This window comes from Oryctolagus cuniculus, chromosome 9 (assembly GCF_051225735.1).
Source record: "Oryctolagus cuniculus isolate XC-2025 breed Fujian yellow rabbit chromosome 9, ASM5122573v1, whole genome shotgun sequence".
Lineage (NCBI taxonomy): Eukaryota > Metazoa > Chordata > Mammalia > Lagomorpha > Leporidae > Oryctolagus > Oryctolagus cuniculus.
The window spans coordinates 136,795,001-136,810,012 of record NC_142875.1 but is presented as its reverse complement, the minus strand read 5'-3'; the positions used below and the strand labels follow the sequence as shown (position 1 = coordinate 136,810,012).

At 41.5% G+C, this 15,012-nt stretch overlaps 1 protein-coding gene across 3 annotated transcripts in view; it reads right to left on the bottom strand.

The window, feature by feature from the left end:
• Positions 1-15,012, bottom strand: part of ARID2 (AT-rich interaction domain 2) — a 148,235-nt gene that overhangs the window by 81,157 nt on the left and 52,066 nt on the right. The window lies entirely within an intron of this gene.

Below are 15,012 nucleotides of genomic sequence, written 5' to 3'. Positions count from 1 at the left end.
TCCTGGCTGCTCCTCTTCCCATCCAGCTTTCTGCTATGGCCTGGGAATGCAGTGGAAGGTGGCCCAAGTGCTTGGGTCCTGTACCCACATGGGAGACCTGGAAGAAGCTCCTGGCTCCTGGCTTCAGATCGGCCCAGCTCCAGCTGTTGCAGCCATTTGGAGAGTGAACCAATGGATGGAAGATCTTTCTGTCTCTCCCTCTTACTATGTGTAACTGTACCTCTCAAACAAACAACTAAAATCTTTAAAAAAAAAAAAAAGGAAGAAAAAAAACACTGAGTTATTTCAAACTCACAAAGAACAGGTATTTTCATCTTTAATGTAAAATACTACCAATTATAAAGGCGGAGAAACTACCTGAAAATGGTCATCCAGTAAAACTGGTAAATTTCATAAAAATTGCAAGACTACTACCATATATTAGAGAAAACCAATTTGTTGATATGAAATGCACACACATATACATGATTTCAAAGATTTCATTGCAGAAATCCAGTATTAGTTTTATGTTAAAAAAATTTATTGATTTTTAAAAATTTTTGAGAGGCAGAGAAACAGAGAAAAATCTCCCATCTGTTGGTTCACTGAATCAAATGTTAGTAAAGAGCGGGGTCAGGTAGAAGTCAGGAGCAGCAACTCATTTTGGGTCACCCCCATGCATGGCAGGGATCCAACCGTGTGAGCCATGACTCACTGCCTCCCGGAGCGAGCATAAGCGGGAAGCCGGTATCAGAAATGGAACTGAACCCAGACACTCCAATATGGGATGCAGGCACCCAACAGGCATCTTACCTGCTGTGCCAAATGCCTGCCCAGTAACGAAAACCTTAAACCCGCTTGCAGATCAAAGAAGCTAAGAAAACTCCCAAGGTACACACTTCTCAAGACTCCACACAGCAACTTGAGAACAGCTCTTGCTTATCTAGAAGAGTGTCCCTCCAAGTGGGGCACACATCCACGACACCCCAATAGGGAGGGGCAACCAGTTTACGGACTGACACCGCCGGAGTCCTGCACTCCACGTAGCAGGCAGTCCAGATGTTGTTCGCTTCATCTCAGAAAACCTGGATGGATCAAAGGCGGAACAGTGCAACTTTCACTCATTAACACCATGTGCCCTCATGTTCATGTGTGTCCAGGATCAAGTTCGTTTAAAGACACCATCATCGAAAAATTGTATGTTTGTTTCCATTTTATGTGAAAGGCTGAGAGAGAACAGAAACAGAGGGAGATCTTCCTCCCCTCGTTAATGGAAAAACCCAGAATAGTGGTTGAGAACTCAAGCTGGGTCTCACATGTGGGCGGCAGGTACCCAAATACTTGAGCCATCACCTGCCAATCCCTAAAGTCTGCATTAGCAGGAAACTGGAATTAGACACAGAGCAAGAACCTGAACCCAGGCACTCTTGATAGAGGATGCAAGCATCCCAAGAGATGACTTAACCACTGTGTTAAACATCTGCCTGTCATAATTAACCTTAACTAAACTTTCTCTCACAAAAGGACAATCATGTAAGCATAACTAGATAAGAAAATGGGAGAGTGGATAGTTTTAACACGAGCTCATTATCAACAATACAAAATAAAAATGACAATGCAATCATATATGAAAGACGTAGGCCAAAAGATTTGTCTCAAAAAAGATCCAAATTGTGGATTGACATGTTAGGACAATGACAATGAACTAGATCCAGGTTAAGGCTATATTTTTTGTTAGCTGATAATCTGTAAGATGATTACAGCTAAGCATCCAGAATTTGTAGATCAATCTCTACATTTATTTCAGCAATATTTTCTGAGCCATCAAAACTTAATCAAGCACTATTTAAAGGTTGAAAATAAATATTATTTCAAGTAAGGCTATTGATAAATACTTACAAGAGTCTTCCTGGAGGCTAACTTCTCTAATGCTGGGGTAAACATTTCTTCATTTTCTCATGATATAAATGGCTCAATTAATACATGAACGACACAGACACAAAACAAACGCTGCTAGAAAATGATACTACTACTGAAAAGCTGAAGAAACAGGGATTAGAGCAAATTATACTGTGTGGGAGGTTCCTAGACAGCTCACTTCAGTGCAGATGTTCTCACATGCTTGAGCTTATGGAATTCACAAGATTCTCTTTCAGAAATGAAATTCATGAAGAATTACTTTTTGGTGAGTCATTAAAGGAAAGATGTACCAGAGAAGACATAACTTACAAGAAAATGCCTCTGTGGAGGGAAAAAAAAAAAACTTGTGAAAAACATACCAATTTTACTGAAAGCCGCAATGAAGAAAAGCTGCTTACTGAGACGAGTGAAGAAGGGAGCGAAGGTAGTGGGAAGGAAACAGGGACCACAGAGAAGCTGACAGGGCAGAGAAGGGAGGTTACAGGCTAAGATTACAGATGAGAGGCAAGGCAACACAGGAAATAAGTTGGCAGTCAGCAATGCTGGAAGTGCTACAGGATGATTTCCATGGAGTCAGTCATATAAAAATAAGGCTTTTGAAAATTTTTTTTTACCTATTTGAAAGGCACAGTGAGACACACACAGAGTTTATAACTTCCAACTATTGTTTAACTCTCCAAATGCCCACAACAGCTTGAACTGAGCCACCCAGAAGCCATGAGCCACGAACTCCAGTCAGGAATCTCTTGCAAGTGGCAGAAACCCAAGTACTTGGGCCATCATGTGCCTCATCCCAGGCACATTAGCAGGAAGCTGTATGGGAAGCATAGAGTATCTGGGACTCAAAGCAGGCAGCCTGATATGGGTACAGGTGTCTCCAACAGTGAGAAATCCGGCTTATGTTACTCTGAATAAAAGTGCACATTTGCTCATTTCTACTGTAAACAAGCCTCATAGAGTCCAATAGGCTTTTTTACTTCTTTTTGTTTTGTATTTCACTTGTTTCTGTTTTTATGCCACTTTAGGTTAATTCTGCCAAATCCTTATCTTTTTAAACTTTTTATTACTTAATAACTTCTATTAACTATCTATGATTTTTACCTTCAGTAGGAAAAACAAATTTGATTACAAGTGGTTTCTTTGTTCTTTTCCTTTTTATTTCTTCTGGTACTTAGTAAAGTTTAAATCTGAGGTATGTGTACTGCCTCAATCTCATTCTCTTACAGTTTTGCCGTTTGCTATGTCAACACTCAATGGTATTGTCTGACTCACAGCTATTGCTTTTGCAATAAACAATAAGCTTACCTTCATGTCCTCTTGAACCCTTCCTTTACTGTTGCATTATTTCTGCAATGTAAAATCATACAAGACTGGGCTAGCACTGTGGCACAGCAGATAAAGCTGCCTTCTGGAGAACCAGCATCCCATATGGGCACCAGGAGGAATCATGGCTGCTCCACTTCTGATCCAGCTCCCACCTAATGCATCTGGGAAAGCAGCCAAAGATGGGCCAAATGCCTGGGCCCCTGCCACCCACGCAGGAGACCCGCAGGAAGCCCCCGGGTCCTGGCTTCGGCTTGGCCCAGCCATGGCTCTTGCAGTCATTTGGAAAGTGAACCAGAGGATGGAAGATCTCTCTCTCTCTCTCTTTCTTTTTCTCTGTATTTCCCTGTTTCTCTGTAACCCTGTCTTTTAAATAAATAAAATAAAATTTTTAAAAAACCCTAGCAAAATCTAACGATTTCTGGGGGGTGGGGAGGATGGGGTAGAAAAGCACAGCACAGTAAGTTTTAGATTAAGATGGAGAAAAGAAGGGAACCTGTATGAGAGAACTGGTATTAGAGGGGTAAAAAGCACCACACTAAGTTATTCAAGACAAAAACAGTAGCTAAGGAGGCAGAATACTGTGGAATTCCTTTCCAGACTCAGTTCTATCAAATAATATATAAATTAGCTTTATTACTTAGTAGTTGCACTTTGTTTTCTGAACTCCGATACTGAAACTGAAGGTTCCAGCCAAGAGAGTAAGAAAAATCTCGGTTGAACCAATGAGTACAGGGGACAAACGCCCTGCGCCATTAGCAGCACAGCATCCCAACAAAGAGTACCCTGGGAGCTCTCCCTGGTGCTGCCGAGAGCTGACCAAGATCAGCTTTTCTAACACGGAATCAAGACGACTACTGCTGGTCTCACAGAGCACCTGGACTCCCATGTGGTCCTATTTCAGAAACGACACACTCACCTGTGCCCTGCAAGCGTGTTCTTTCAGGAAATACTAAGGACTGCACATAATAGAGAGGAAAAGGCTCTATTCTAGGCCATTTATGCAAGGTATTTCCTTCACACGTCCCAATAACTGGTGTAGAAACTGATAAGCAAAACAAAAGCACAGCAGCACTAACTTACCCTGCAAAGCGCAGGAGAAGCACTAGACTAACCACAGGCCCGTGAGCTCAGCGCCTCCAAGGACGAGTCTGGGGCGGGAGTGTCTGTCAATCTGCAGTTGCTTTCCCTCTTTTCCGATCTATAACAAACTGATAGGAGTCACTCCAGTAACCAGAGTCCTCCAAACCAAACAAGCGAATCACCAAGGGTACCTCCTCCGAATTTCAGAATGTACACAAAGAAACAAGACACCACGAAGTCAGAGTCTGAGCATTTAAAAAACACTGTACAGTGACTTTCCTAAAGATGGTTTACAATGGAAACAAATATCAACAGCTTTAGAAACTATCCTGTGACCTAAGTATAAACAGTAGAAACAAAAATTCTCTCCAAGTTGACTGTTTCAATTTACATACCCTTTGACTTGCTTTCCTGAGGTGGTTGGCGCCCTGAAAAAGAAGTGGGGCTTCTCATGAAGACGTTAACGTGAGAAATCCACTCTGCAGTGACCTGCTGGGGTGCTGTCTAAAAAGACTTACAGTAATACTCTGCATGTCACCTAGTGATCCAGAAACTGTATGCCAGAAAACTGGGAGTATTACTGTCACTAAGCCTTGTTTCCTAATTTCAGTCATTCTTGTAAAGATAGAAGAAAGAAGTACCACTCAGGACGGCAGGGTCCTTTCTGCCTGCAAACAGTCTGTGAAGGGTCTGTTAAGGGCTCTGCACAGACTGCAGAACGCTGCCCACTCCTCCCACCCCACTTCCATCTTCCACACAGCCTGAGGTTTCTTTAGAATACTTAGCAGCTCTGTGGAACAGTCTGAAACTTACTGCCTTCAGAAGAGTCTGTGACATTCTAAGTTGGTTATTAAATAACTTTTATTGGTAGAAAAACAATAGTTTCTAAAGCTATTTATTTATATTTGTTTCCATTGTAAACCATCTTTATTAAAGCCACAGTGTTTTCCAGAATGCTCAAGTTGCCAGCATCAACTCACTTCCCTGTATCTTGCTTTCTTGTGGGTCCTTCTCGTGGTGCACACAGAATCAAAGGTGAACAGGCCTGTGTCTATAGTCTTCACATTTCTAAATCTAAGAACTAAAATTCTATTAAGTGTTAAAAAGAAAAGTGCTGACCTAATTCGATAATTTTCTACTGAGCATGGTACCATTCTAAGGACAGTCTAGCAAAGAACGGGGCCATTTGAAGTCCACTGGCAAAAAGCTTGCTGGAGCCAGAGATGCTAAATATGCTACATACTCAAAGAACCAGTCAATCCCCAAAGCCAGCAGAGTTTCCAGTGAGACACATTGATCTGACTCAACCATGAAACAAAACATTTCCAATAAACTGGAAACTTCCCAATAAATACTTGACTCACAAACATCTTTACTAAACAAAGGAAATGAGTACTCATGAATCCAGAGGCTTTGTCTCCAGTGGAAATAAATCTCCTAAAATAACTAATGCACCTGAAATCACTAAATCACATCACCTAAAAAGTGACTGTACATTCTTTAATGCAGAGTTTAGCAAGATGCTGCTAGCCAGAAGGAGTTCTTGCCCAATCCAGCCACCAAACAAGACAAAGCAAGCAACAGAAAACAAAAAATAAGACCCAATGAAAGCAAAAAGATGTGGATGCTAGAAACTACAAAGTGTAAACACTTTTATCCTTAGCAACAATATTACAATAAATCTCAAATTTTGCCAAATGAGTTAAATAAGCAGTGAAGGGCACCCCAAGGACTGTTATGACATTTCTACCAGAAACTTCACATTCATTCCCAGACTAGTTCAAGCAAATTTACCAAACAAAATTTAATTATATACTGATCACTACCTATAACAGTCATGAGTAATAAATTATCATTTTGATTTCACAATGGTGATTAGAATTTTGTTGGGCCGGCGCTGTGGCTCACTTGGTTAATCCTCCATCTGCAGCGCCGACATCACATATGGGCACCAGGTTCTAGTCCCGGTTGCTCCTCTTCCAGTCCAGCTCTCTGCTGGAGCCCGGGAGGGCAGTGGAGGATGGCCCAAGTGCTTGGGCCCCTGAACCTGCATAGGAGACCAGGAAGAAGCATCTGGCTCCTGGCTTCGGATTGGCGCAGCGCTGGCCGTAGCGGCCATTTGGGGAGTGAACCAACGGAAGGAAGACCTTTCTCTCTGTCTCTCTCTCACTGTCTAAAACTCTGTCAATAAAATAAAGTAAAATAAAATAGAATTTTGTTAATTCTCAGGTTTAAAGGACAAACATATTTACTATGTAATACTCTAAATCTCTTCATCCTATTCAAATGAATGTGTACTTAAATCTTCAAACAGCAGACTACATCTTGAATATATTTTACACTATTGGTTACTTTGTCATCAAATGGTAAAAAATTAAATCCAAGTGTTTTTCCTTACAAGAAAGTTATGAAGTATGAAGAACTATTTGATTGAAGAACTGTTAATTCATTAGAGAAGACTGCACTCTGCTGGATAAATGAGTACATACCGCCTATCAGATAAGTGAATCAATCCACAGTTTCTCAGAACTAGAGCAGAGTCTGGTAAGAGATAACACTCCTGTGCTCTTCCACCATAACTGCTCTAGGACATGAGAATCAGAAAACACGCTGCTTAAAGCACTGATGGATGCCCTTCGATTTTTTCCCCTTAGCACAAAGGTATTTCTACTTGCAGAAAAAGGAGAAACGGGTCACTTAGAACCATCCTACTACTCTGAAACAGAAGAGCTCAAATACGTGAAAGTACATTTTTTGTTAATTGTCCAAAGACACCAGAGAATGACAAAGTAGTGAAGATTTGCAGGACAGACAGAGAATAAAGTGCCGAGAGTTCTGTCCAGGAACACAGTGCACAGGCAACTGAGCCAGAGCAGAGTGTTAATGCCCTGAGAGTCCGAGGAGAAGAAACGAAAGACCTATGTCTTTGAAAATGACCCTGAAACACTGCAACAGCAGTCAAGGTGAGCGCTGTGGGCCCTGCAGGCTAGCTTCAGGTCCTGTAAGGAATACGGAACATTTCCATTTCTGAAGCTGAATTAAGGTGATCCTAGATGTAATATCCTATGTTCCTGTCACGAACAAACTACCCAAAATAAACCCTGGAGAAACACAATATAATTCTCGTTCCCAAGTTACATCTACAAATGGTTTTCAAGAATATTTCAGTACACAATCAGAGACGAAAAGACCAGATGGCAACAGACACAACAGCCAACACAAACACATAACAATAAAAAGATACTCAAAGGTGCATGAGATTCAGGAAACATCAAACACAGAACAAAATCTCAGGAAATAGTCAAAAACAAAAATAAACAAACCCAAAAGAAGCTGTACCTCCTTATCATATCCGGAAAGTATCCAAAAACGAAAGACAAAAATTCAAAGTGGGGTGTGTGTGTGTGTGTGTGTGTGCATTTTCTCACAAAGTAAGACTAGAAGAGCATTCAAGTACTCACTAGAGACAGTTGAAACCAGAGCTAGTTCTAGTTTTTCACAATAACTGGGGTCAGTGCTGTAGCACAGCACGCTATGCTGCCACCTGTGACACTGCCATCCCATATGATCACCGGGTTTGAGTTTGGGCTGCTACCTATGATGCGGCTCCTAATGTGCCTGGGAAACGAGTGGAAGGTGGCCTAAGCAACTTAGGCCCCTGACTCCCAGGTGGGAGACCAGGATGGAGTTCCTGGCTCTTGGCTTTGGCCCAAACCAGTTTTGGCCATTGCAGCCATCTGGGGAGTGAACCAGCTGATGGAATATCACATGCTCTCTCTCTTTCCCACGCTGTGATTGCCTTTCAGGTAAAATAAATAAATCTTAAAAAAAAAGAAAAGAACTGAAGGTAAAAAGATTCAATACCGAGAGAACACTTGGAAAATAAAAACATTTCTTCATAACCAGAAAAAAATTACTTTTTAAAATTTAAACCGATAGCTCCAATAAGCTGTGCTGAATAAATATTTAAGCTTTCATTACGCAGAAGGATAATGATCCCAAGCGAAACATGGAGACACTGACAGTAAGGCAGAGACAAAAGGAGGATGGACATGGGGTGCTTGCTCCAGACTCATCGTACTGGGGGACCCCAACATCAGCAGGCGGCCCAGTCTCTTTTTAAAAATGGTGCAAAGTATCTATACATAACCCATGCATATCCTGCCATATAGACTGAATCATCTCGCCATTACTTTTAATACATAATATGACGTAAACACTATGAAAATAGTTATCAAATTACTGTACTGTTTTAGGAAACAATGACAAGGAAAAAAGTCCATACATGTTTAGTGCAGATACAATCTTTTTTTTTTCAGATATTTTTAATCTCACTGGCCGAATCTGCGGATGCAAAGCCCATGGATGCAGAGGCCCAACTGTGCACATGTATACATACCTGCATATAAGGGCTACTCAGAAAGTTCATGGAAAATTTGTATTATAAACACTATAGGCCGGCGCCGTGGCTCACTAGGCTAATCCTCCTCCTGCGGCACTGGCACACCAGGTTCTAGTCCCGGTCAGGGCGCTGGATTCTGTCCCAGTTGCCCCTCTTCCAGGCCAGCTCTCTGCTGTGGCCCGGGAGTGCAGCGGAGGATGGCCCAAGTGCTTGGACCCTGCACCCACATGGGAAACCAGGAGGAAGCACCTGGCTCCTGGCTTCGGATTGGTACAGCGTGCCAGCCGTGGCGGCCATTTGGGGGATGAACCAATGGAAGGAAGACCTTTCTCTCTAACTCTGCCTGTCTAAAAAATAAAAAAATAAAAAATGAAAATTAAAAAAACTATGCAGATTTCAAAATTTTTGCAACAAATTAAATATATTTTAATTCCACTTTTCTATTAACTTTTTGTAGTGCCCTCATATATGCAATTATGGATATGAAATTTATGCAGTTTTTCCTAATACATTTTATGTAAACTTTCTGAAGACCTCATAAACATGGATTTCAAAACATTTTTGTATGACAATACATTTATCTTTTATTTCCAATTTTCCAGAAACACCTTGGAATTTCCTCATACCACAAATTTGAAATGTAAAACCAGTTATTTCCTCCCCAGAAATCCTATTGTATTTTATAGTCTTAATGATTAACACATACTATAAGGGCATTTAATTCCTCTTGATCATTATTCACAGGGTTTAAACATTAATATTTAATTAATTAAATTTATATCTTTTTACATTCAGTGTTTCCTCACATTCCCAATTGCACAATCAAATGGCTGTGAAAACGATTCATTGAAGAATAAAAACACTGATGAAAACAGAACCAAACCCAACCACTCCGATAAAGAGAATTCATGTTTATAGTGAACAATGTCGAGCACAAAAGTTGGTTTTATTTTTTTATTTATTTATTTTTTTGACAGGCAGAGTGGACAGTGAGAGAGTGAGACAGAGAAAAAGGTCTTCCTTTGCCATTGGTTCACCCTCCAATGGCCACCGCGGCCAGCGCACCGCGCTGATCTGATGGCAGGAGCCAGGTACTTATCCTGGTCTCCCATGGGGTGCAGGGCCCAAGCACTTGGGCCATCCTCCACTGCACTCCCTGGCCACAGCAGAGGGCTGGCCTGGAAGAGGGGCAACCGGGACAGAATCTGGTGCCCCGACCGGGACTAGAACCTGGTGTGCCGGCGCCGCAAGGCGGAGGATTAGCCTAGTGAGCTGTGGCGCCGGCCCAGAAGTTTTTAAAAATCTCTAAGTGTGATGATTTCACACACAAAATATATATTTAAAAAAAGTGCAAAGTAGAAGGTACTATCTTTCTACACATCAGCTCATACTAACACACTACCCCACAATCTAGCGCCCACTGTAAGGTCAGCAACAAGCATGACCACTTTAACAAACAGTGATGCAGAGGGGCCGGTTCTAGTCCCGGCTGCTCCACTTCCAATCCAGCTCTCTGTTATGGCCTGGGAAAGCAGTAGAAGATGGCCCAAGTCCTTGGGCCCTTGCACCCATGTGGGAGATCCAAAAAGAAGCTCCTGGCTCCTGGCTTCAGATTGGCGCACCTCCGGCCGTTGCGGCCATCTGGGGAGTGAACCAGCGAATGGAAGATCTCTCTCTCTGATTCTACCTCTCTCTGTAACTGTTTCAAACAAATAAATAAATCTTAAAAAAAAAAATAGTGATATAGAAACACAAAAGCTTTACATCAATTCCAGACGGAATAGTGCTTACTTTGAAAAATCAACTGATTTTTCACAAAATCTGCCTCACCTCCAAATCCTTTGAAGTTGGAAATTACCAAACTTTGTTTCAAAAGTCCAGAGAAAGTGGGCATCTAGCCTAGCATGTAAGACACTTAGAGGACCACACTGGAGCGCCTGGGTTCAATCCCTGGCTCCAGCTCCTTACCCCACCTTCCTGCTAATGAGACCCTGAGAGGTCACTCAGATGACAACTCAAGTCGTTGGGTCCCTGCCACCAACAAAGATCTGACTTGAGTCCTGGTTCCTGACTTCAGCCTGTTCTTGCCAATTTGGGTCTCTAGGGAACGAGCCAGCAGATGGGAGCTCTTTGTCTCTCTATTTCTAACATAAATAATCCAAAAAATTTTAAACTCGAGAGAATTAGATAAAAAGAGGCACCTTTAAAAGTTATATGCCTCACCAGAGAAACAAGCAATTTACTAAATTGCCACAGAGTTTATAAGCTGAATGTGAACCTCTTGACAAATATGAGTGGAGACCAAGCAGAAGAAACTGTTGGTGAAAATCTGTGTCTAGTGACGTCATGTAGTGCTGCAGCGCATCACCGACATCTGCGCCGGAAGAAACACTGCTGCACATGCCTGTCTGCAGCTGTGTCACAGCACATTTGGAAAACACTGATGCAAAAGGCATCAATCAGATCAGCATACACAAAAAGCTATATATGAAAGACAAGTTTTCAACAAATTCCAATCCCATAGGTCAACGTTGAAAGGAACTCTATCTGCAAGTGCACTGCGGCACTACAGAGACTCTACGTCACAATATGTTTTTCCTTCATAGAATCAAAGTAAGCTAACAGAAGCCAGCATTGTGGTTTGGCAGGTAAAGCCCAGGCCTACGACACCAGCACCCCATACAGGTGCCAGTTCATGTCCCAGCTGTTCCACTTCTCATCCAGTACCTCACTGGTGGCCTGGGAAAAGCAGCAGAGGATGGTGCAAGTGTGTGAGCCCCTGCAACCCATGAGAGAGACCCTGATGAAGTTCCTGGATCCTGCGTCTGGGGAGTGAAACATACGACAGATGGCATCTGCTCTCTCTCCCTCTCTAACTCTTTCTTCCCCTCCCTGACCTCTGCCAGCCCCAGGAGAGCTCTTTCAAACAAATAAAAACTTACTTAAAAAAACGAAAACCAACAATAGGGCTTTATTTTTTTTAAGACTGAAGCAAAATACACTTAACAAAATTAGCCACTTTTAAGTGTACAATTCAGTGTTATTTAGAACATCTACAACACAATATACCAGTGCTTCTATCTGGTTCCAAAACATTTTCATCATCCCAAGAGGAAACTTCCCCATTTCTACTTCACCCCAACCTCTGGCAACCACTAATCTACTTTATGTCCCCAAAGATGTGCCTGTTCTGAACTTTTCATGTGAATGCAATCATGCATTGTGTGACTTTTTGTTATCTGACTTCCTTTACTTAGCACAATGTTTTCAAGGTTCATCCCCTTTGTAGTATGAGTACATTCCTTTAAAAACTTTTAAAATTTATTTAATTTGAAAGCCAGAGAAATAAATCTCCCAACCAACATTTTACCCCCCAAAGATCTGGATGCCAGGTTGAAAGCAGGAGCCTGGCCTTTAATTCCAGTCTCCCATGGTGGATAGCATGGAGCCAACTACTTGAGCCATCACCACTGCCTCCCAGGATCTGCGAAGGAGGACACTGGAAGCCAGAGTGCAGGGGCTGTCAGTACTCTAACACTGAGGAGTGCCGACCGGCAGATTCACTGGTAGGCCAAATGCCACCTTGCAATATGCTTCTGGACCTGAAATCACTATTGAAGGAAATAGTGAAAATAGTAAATATGATCAAATGTGACCACGAAGTACATGTCCTGTCAGTATTGCCTTAATAAATTGGCAACAAATAGCAGACTCTGCTTTTCTACATTTTATTGTAATTTAGTTGTCCAGGGAAAATAGATATGGTTTTGCAACTGTGAAAAATGTTTTCTTAATTTCACAATATTCATGTGTGTAAAAATAATTTCAGTGATTTTACATGGTTGAAAATTCTATTATGATTTTTATAAACTGCAGAACTCCAAGCTGAGTATCATTACACACACAAATCTAATAGCTGGAGCCATCTCCCTTTACTTCCTCAAAATCTGGCCAATGAGTTATGCCTTAGGCAATTTTCCAGTTCAATCCTGGTACGCCAACTTGCAATAAGTAGAAACACTAATCTTTTGGTTTTATCCATAGTTCCAAAGTTTCCATTAAAACTAGATCAATGTTGCTGAGTTAAAATAAAATATATTTAAGATTTTAATTGCCTAAGAACTACTTTAAGACTGAGTTACAATTTTTAATGGAGAAGTAAGTTTTTCCCAGAAACTCATATGTTAAGCGAGGAATTCTGAAAGACAGTTCAAATAGTCACAGGTCAATAGCAATCTCAATGTTAAGCAGAAACCAACACACTTTGTTTCCTAAGAGTACGTCTAAAATTAGGTGCTTGGTGTCAGGGTGCCGGCATCCGATATGGTTGCTGGTTCAAGTCCAGGCTGCTCTTCTTCTAATCAGTTCTCTGCTAATGGCCTGAGAAGCCAGTGCAATTGCCCCAAGTGCATGAGCCCTTGCACCCATGTGAGAGACCTGGAGGAAGTTCCTGGCTCTCTGCTTTGGATCGGCCCAGTTCCAGCTGTTGTGGCCACATGGGGAGACAATCATAGGATGGAAGACATCTCTGTCTGTCTCTCTCTGTGTCTCTAACTCTGCCTCTCAAGTAAATAAACAAATCATTAAAAAAAAAATTAGGTGCTCGTGCTTGCTGAATAGTAAGATAAGATAATAGTTATCATTATGTCATAAGCAAACATTCCCAAACAAGTATGGAAGTAAATAACCATATAGAGTGAATCCATCAGATACCAAATGTAAGATAAATATGAAGAAAACATTTAAAGAAATAAAATACAGAGGCAGAAATTGCGCCAAAAGTAAAAAAGACATAGTATGACATGTCTATACCCCTCAAGTCCCAATTGGATAGAATAACATAGTAAGAGATTTTAAGAGCTAACAACGATAAATTCTCCAGAAGTGATAAAAGACTGAATAACAAAGGAAATACATACCCAGAAGACTAGAAATGCACACCATATATATTCTAAAGAAATTTTGCTAAATAAAAAAAATCTTAAAAGTAGACAAACAAAAAATGCTGATTACCTAACAAAGGAATGACAATTAAACTACAGCTAAAAATATCATCAGAGTTCTATTAGGAAAAAAATCTGTAATCCTGGGGTTGGCATTTTGGTGTAGTGGTTAAGCCACTGCCTGCAACGCATTTCATATGGCTCCCAATTCAAGTCCCAGCTGCCTCACTTCTGATCTAGCTCCCTGCTAATGTGCCTGGGAAAGCAGTGAAAGACAGCCCAAAGCCCTGGGCCCCGCACCCACATGGGAGCTAGAAGGAGCTTCTGGTTCCTGACTTTGGCAGTGGATGGAAGATCTCTCCCTCTACTTCCCTCTCCCTCTCTCTATAACTCTGCCTTTCAAATAAATAAAATCTAAAAACAATTAAAAAAAAAAACCCATTACCCTAAATCATGTCATCATCAAAACTTTTTTTTTTTTGACTGGCAGAGTTAGACAGTGAGAGAGAGAGAGACAGAAAGGTTTCCCTTCCATTGGTTCACCCCCCAAAATGGCCACTAAGGCTGGCGCGCTGTGCTGATCCGAAGCCAGGATGCTTCCTCCTGGTCTCCCATGCGGGTGCAGGGCCCAAGCACTTGGGCTATCCTCCACTCGGGGGGAAGAGGCCATTTTAAACTAGGCTCCTTCACAAAGGCCTGCCTCAAGGACCTGGTTGCTCCTCTTCCAGTCCAGCTCTCTGCTGGGGCCCGGGAAGGCAGTGGAGGATGGCCCAAATGCTTGGGCCCTGCACCCACATGGGAGACCAGGAGGAAGCACCTGGCTCCTGGTTTCTGGCTTCGGATCGGCGCAGCACGCCGGCCGTAGCAGCCATTTAGGGGGTGAACCAATGGAAGGAAGACCTTTCTCTTTGTCTCTCTCTCACTGTCTAACTCTGCCTGTCAAAAACAAACAAATCTTTTTGTAAAAAAAAAAAAAAAAAAAAGAGAACCAAATAAACGTTGTACAAAGAAACTATTGTATATGGAAGTAAATAGAAAAATTATTCAAACATTCAAAAAATAAAAATACATGGGCTCCCTGAATAATGTTATATTTAATGAGAATTCACTGACCTGTACTCTTATAATTTGTTAACTTTTGGTTGTAAAATGTTTATTGACAAGTGTTTGCACAATTAGAAAATTAAATATTACCCCAAATACCACACTCTTCTTATAAAATGAAGATAGTAATGTCTATTTTTTAAAGAGTACAACTGCTCATTAATTAAATGGATACTACGTATAACTTCATGATATCATTAGGAGGAAAAAAATCCATAATTAATATGTGAAAGGAGACGATCACAGTGAACACGTTAG